Below are 6,133 nucleotides of genomic sequence, written 5' to 3'. Positions count from 1 at the left end.
GCTAAACTGGGCACATTCCTGTCAGACAGAGTACTACAACTCGCCCATCACTGTTTATACATTTGCTCAAATGTGTCATACACAGAATTCCAGCAGGTCCGACAACACTGTATAAGTCTGCGCTCAGGCAGATTCTGAGGTCATTGTTTGTCTTTCAGTGCATTAGTAGCAACACTGCTGCAATAAAAGTGGCATGCTAATCTACGGCAGGCTCCCATCTGACAATTCATGTTAGCAGCTTTGAATTCATCATTAATATCATGTTGAAGCAAATGAGCGAATCATGGCACAGACTTCTGCTCCAACAACGTGTTTGCTGATATCATATTACTGGCATTATCAAGTACACATGCAATAAGTTTGTATAGCAGGCCCCATGCATCAATGGCTGTTGTGAGGTGATTAGCTATGTTTTGTCTGGTTGTGTCATTCCTCTAGTTTCATGGTTGCAAAAACATACTTTTTAATTCTCACTCGTCTTCTATGTAATGAATGTCATGAAGGACTCCAAAGGTCTGTTTTAATTTCCCCAGTTTCTAATGTGTTGTTTGGAGCTTATTTTATGTGGCTGTTGCCAGTGGTGGTCCTGAAGCCTGAACTGTTATGGGAACCCATTCACAACCAACGGGGTCTGGGTAACCATTGTCATCTTCTTCATAGGGGTTGTTCGACAACAGATCACCACAAATATTTTTATAAAGTAACCATCCCCTCCCATATTTTGATTAAAATTGCAGTACTGGATTATCTCACATGTCAAAGTCACTGCTGTGAAGAATGCCTAACAGTTTTTTAGTTATGGGGGGACGAAAATTATATATATATATATATATATATGCATGATGCGTCATAGATGAAATAAAACACAGAAAAGATCACAGTAAGAAAGATTATTTTATTTTAGACCCTGATAAGTGCCAGACTGAATGGATGGGAATTTCAACTAGAATCGAGAATGAATTTCAACCCGCCCTGGGAAACCATAATGGATGGAGAACAAAATGGGGACGTAGTCTGTCCTTGGTTTCTGTTCCAGTCGGGGCGCCCAGATGATGGATGGACAAGGAAAGAGGGGTGTCAGTGCTCCCCCAGTTGGAGTCAAGTCTGGATACCCACAGGGTGCCTGGGAATTGTAGCATGGAATGGTGACCCTGTTGGGGTCCTTGGGTGCTACTGTGAAGAATTGACCTCCTTATTTCGGGGAGCTTCCATATGACCTGCAAGGCTATGACACCGGAAGGAGGCATCTCACCACATGCAGGGAGTCAGAGTTGAGAGAAAACTGGATGACACTTACAGAGGAGACACAAAGAAAGACGGAAGTGCTTCATTGGTTGTTGGTGTGGTGCTGAGCTGATTTGTTACTATGACAAGGTGCTGTTACCAAATAAAGAACATTTTTATTTTATCTTGAACTTGTGTGCAGCTGTGTTGTGTCTGGTGTTTAGGCTGTGGGCACCTCCTAGTGGTCACAACACCTATGACATACATGAAGCACATTTTACAATAAAACTATTTTTTTTTCTAGCAACATATTCACACACAGTTTTGACATTTGAGAGCTTCCTTTCAGTATCGTTTTCTTCTGACAATATGCATAAAAAATTTAAAAATTTTAAATCTATTATTAATTTCAAACTTCTGTTAAAAACACATCTTTTCAATGAGTATTATTCTTTATCGTGTATGTAATTTCTACTGTCTTGTTAATGTGTGTATTGAATTGTAAAGTGTCCTTGAGTATATGAAAGGCGCTACATAAATTAAACTTATTATAATAATAATAATAATAATAATAATAATAATAATAATAATAATCCTGTGACCCTGTGTTCGGATTCAGCGGGTTGGAAAATGAATGGATGGATGGATGGATTATTATTATTGAAATCTTATCTTTGCGTTATCATTCTGGGGTATTTGAGTGTTTTTTGATGAGTGAAGAAATGAGTTTAAATGATTTTCGATCAAGGCTGTATAATAACATCCATCCATCCATTATCCAACCCGCTGAATCCGAACACAGGGTCACGGGGGTCCGCTGGAGCCAATCCCAGCCAACACAGGGCACAAGGCAGGAACCAATCCCGGGCAGGGTGCCAACCCACCACAGGACACACACAAACACACCCACACACCAAGCACACACTAGGGCCAATTTAGAATCGCCAATCCACCTAACCAGCATGTCTTTGGACTATGAGAGGAAACCGGAGCGCCCGGAGGAAACCCACGCAGACACGGGGAGAACATGCAAACTCCACGCAGGGAGGACCCGGGAAGTGAACCCAGGTCCCCAGGTCTCCCAACTGCGAGGCAGCAGCGCTACCCACTGCGCCACCATGCCGCTCAATAATAATAATAATAATAATAATAATAATTATTATTATTATTATTATTATTATTATTATTATTATTATTATTATTATTATTATTATTATTATTATTATTAGTGTTTTTCAGTCATGGTAGATCCAAATTTATTCTTTATAAAGGATAGCTTTGAAAAAATCCTTTCTGCTTCACAGCTTGTGATGGGGATAAATAATTTTAATAAAAATTTTAATCTCTGCCATAAATGTCAATAACATTTTAAATTATTTATAATTATTTCATAATAAATATATTTAGAATGAAACATCCTTAATTTGAATATTTTTTCATTTAGCCTATTTGATACTTTAATAACCTTTGAATTTTTATTTTAACTATAATTTTATATTCAATGGCACACTATCGTTAATATTACTAATTCATCAAAACAACTTCTCATACAGTATGTACCCAAGAGTTTTAAGCAATCTGGACGAGAATATCATTCCTGGGGCCCCTCTGGGATTAGGGCCCTGAAGGTTAAGCTTCTTTAGTTTCACAGTAGATCCGCACCTGACTGTTGTGAGAGCTTCAGTTTGTCGCTCCACCCTCTTAATTACGGGTTTTCATGACGGTACATTATACTCTCGCTCAACATAATTTAAAGCCCTTCCGATAGGCAAAGCTGATGGGCAGAAAGTCTTTGTCTGTTACGTTTGTGATCAGTTCTGAGATTTATTTTCGCTCGACCTAAATCACCTCTTCAAGGTGGACTTATAAATGCAGCTATAATCTATTCTTGTACTTAGTGTTTGATTGATGCATTTTTGCACGATGCTTTAGTACTGTATGAATGAGTATTGCACTAGTTGAATTGTGGAAGGAAAGTTTAGCATGGCAGGTCTTGCACATATCAGTGCTGTTGCTTTCCATATCCAAAATAGTGGCAAATGTGACTTTTCTTTTTCATAGACATTGGAAATGTCTGACATCCCATCGTGAGACATGAACAGAAAACCTGGATGGTAATCTTAGAATTTGAATAATAGTGACCCCAGATGGTTAACCGTTTTTTCGGCTTCCCATGTACCTCCCTACTTTGTAGCTGACAGACAGATGATAGACCTTAAACCTAAAGTCTAAAATTCAAAAATGTATACTCCGAGAGGAGCCTTTGGACACTTTCTTAGAGCTTTCTATCTCTTTAGCTACAGGACACTTTCCAAAGAGCTCTGTCTCCAGTAAGAAATCTTTTTCTTTTCAATTTGTTTGATTAAGGATACATAATTGGCACCTGAAAAGCCACCTGGGAACTGTCATTTAGGTCTGAATGTGAAGACTGCATAAACCCAACCAGGTTTTTGTTTTAACTGGGAGTCCCAAAATCACTTCCAGAAATGCATACTAGAGGGAGAAATCAAGTCAAAAATTCCAGCTACTGTATATAGAAAAAGTACCACACAGAATATTTATAAAATAAAAAGGTTATTTTCACAAAAAATGCACTGTAAGTACATGAAACTCCAGAGAGCAAACAAAAGCACAAAAATGAAAAAACAACAAAAATTATTAAAAAATCCAGTGGATCAAATTAGCAAAAGCACAGCAAAAACATAATTCACACTATTCAAATCCTTAGCACATTCAAAATGAACCATTAGGAACTGTGGAAGACCCTCTGGATTTAAACGGTGCAGGTCAGTTCCTGGCAGTGATTGGCAGGTGGCCCCGACTCTTAAGGACCAACCACAAAACACATGGACCCTAGCACAGGCATAGAAAACAAAGCAGACAAAAAACAAAAGTAACATTAACATACCTCGATGAATCAAAAAGACGTAAGACAAGACTTTGAACCTCAGCCAGGGGACAGAGGTCTCGGTTTAGTTTCCCATGGTTCAGATTAACATTAAGAAAAAATTATCAGAGTATTTCTCAGTATTCACCTCTGAAATCGTTGCAATTATTATAGCCCTGGAACGGGTATAAAATGTACACTGAGATTATGTATTTGTATGCTCAGATTCATTATCTGCCTTAACAATTATTAAAACAGGAAATTCCAAAAGTAGGTCAGATATTTTATTAGAAATTACAGCAACTGTGGAGACTGAAGAGCCTTGGCATAAAAGTGTTTATTTCTTTTGGGTTCCTGCTCATGTAGGTACTCTTGGAAATTAGATAGCTGACAATTTAGCAAAGCAGTCACTTAAAAATAAGAAAGTAAATGTAATTGTACCATTGCATAAAGGGGAAAGAAAGCCATAATTTAAAAATTACTTTAATAACTTTGGCAGCAAAGCTGGAACAAAGAAAAGAAAGGAAGACATTTATATGAAATTCAGAAGGTGGTGGGAAAGACTATGGTAGGAGGAAGTAATAGAGGGGAGGAAGTAATTATCGCGCAATTACGTCTTGAACATGTTGGCCTGAATCATTTCTTGCTCAGAATGAATAAGCACAATAGAGGCATTTGTAGAAGGTACATTTATCCTGAAACAGTGATGTATATATATATATATATATATATATATATATATATATATATATATATATATATATATATATATATATATATATTGTGATGGATTGCCGGCTTCATATTCCGGCCCTCACCCCCAGGCCGCCAGGAAGAGCTCTCCCGACAGCATGGACGTGCCCCGAATTCCAGCAGGGCCTCATGGACTTTGTAGTTTCTACACAGCCCTGCTGGATACCCTGGGGTCCACCGGGAGTAACTGTAGGGAGGCTCGTGGACTCTTACGTGCTCTATAACCTGGAAGTACGTCCTGGTCACGTGAACAGGAGAGATGACGTACTTCCAGGTTGAAGATAAGGACTGTTTACCCTGACCCGGAAGGAATAAGGAATTGTGGAATGTTGGGCAGGAACACCTCAGGTCAGGGTGTATAAAAGGACTCTGGGAAAGCCCAGACACTGAGCTGAGCTGGGAGGTAGGGTGGTGAAGTGTCTGGGAGAGGAGGAGAGAGAGTATTGTGATTGGTTTGATATTTATATGAGTAGTGTGGAGTGGAGGGTGCTTTGTGCACTGTGTAATACGAAAATAAAGAAGTCTTGTACTTTTACCTGGTGTTTGGAGTGGTACCTGAGGGTTCAAGAGGTGGACACACGCCTCTACTGCTACAATATATATATATTTGTAAAAGCCGCTATATAGACACCTGACCTGACACAGACTCACACCTGAGGCACTGAAAAAAATCAAGAAGTTTTATTTTTCTTCACCTGTGGGGCACTGTCTTCCCCGTGATCCCCACAGGCACAACACAGTCCCCAGTACACCAAACAAATACAAAAACACACTCTTCTTTGGCACCACCACTCCTCCTCCAAGTTTCCTCCTTCTGACTCTGGCCATTGAGTGGTGGCTGCTGTCCCCTTTTATTGTCCACCTGGAAGTGCTCCAGGTGGTTGACTGCCGAGTTCTGGATTCACTTCAGGGTGTGGTGAATACGCTGCCCATACGGGCTCAGGAGTCCCAGCTGCAGCACCCCCTGGCAGCGGCTGCGGGACCCAACAAGGCTGCACCCAACTCCAATTCCCATGGAGCCCTACGGGAAACCAAGGCACCGCTCCAACCTCAGGGGGTGGTATTGCACCGTCCATGGCTGCTCCCCCTGAACATATAACGAAAGGGCATCCAGGCCAGGCATGGACCCCGGCCATCCACCACTATATATATGGACAGAATGTATGCAGTACATTCAAGGAACTATCTTAATTGAAATCAATGGAGTTAATTACCATAAAAAGTATTTTAGGTCATTGTTGTAAATATATTATATTTAAATGTATGAGT

The sequence above is a fragment of the Erpetoichthys calabaricus genome, chromosome 10 (genome assembly GCF_900747795.2).
Source record: "Erpetoichthys calabaricus chromosome 10, fErpCal1.3, whole genome shotgun sequence".
NCBI classification, from domain to species: domain Eukaryota; kingdom Metazoa; phylum Chordata; class Cladistia; order Polypteriformes; family Polypteridae; genus Erpetoichthys; species Erpetoichthys calabaricus.
The sequence above is the reverse complement of the archived record's forward strand: the minus strand, read 5'-3'. Positions refer to the sequence as shown.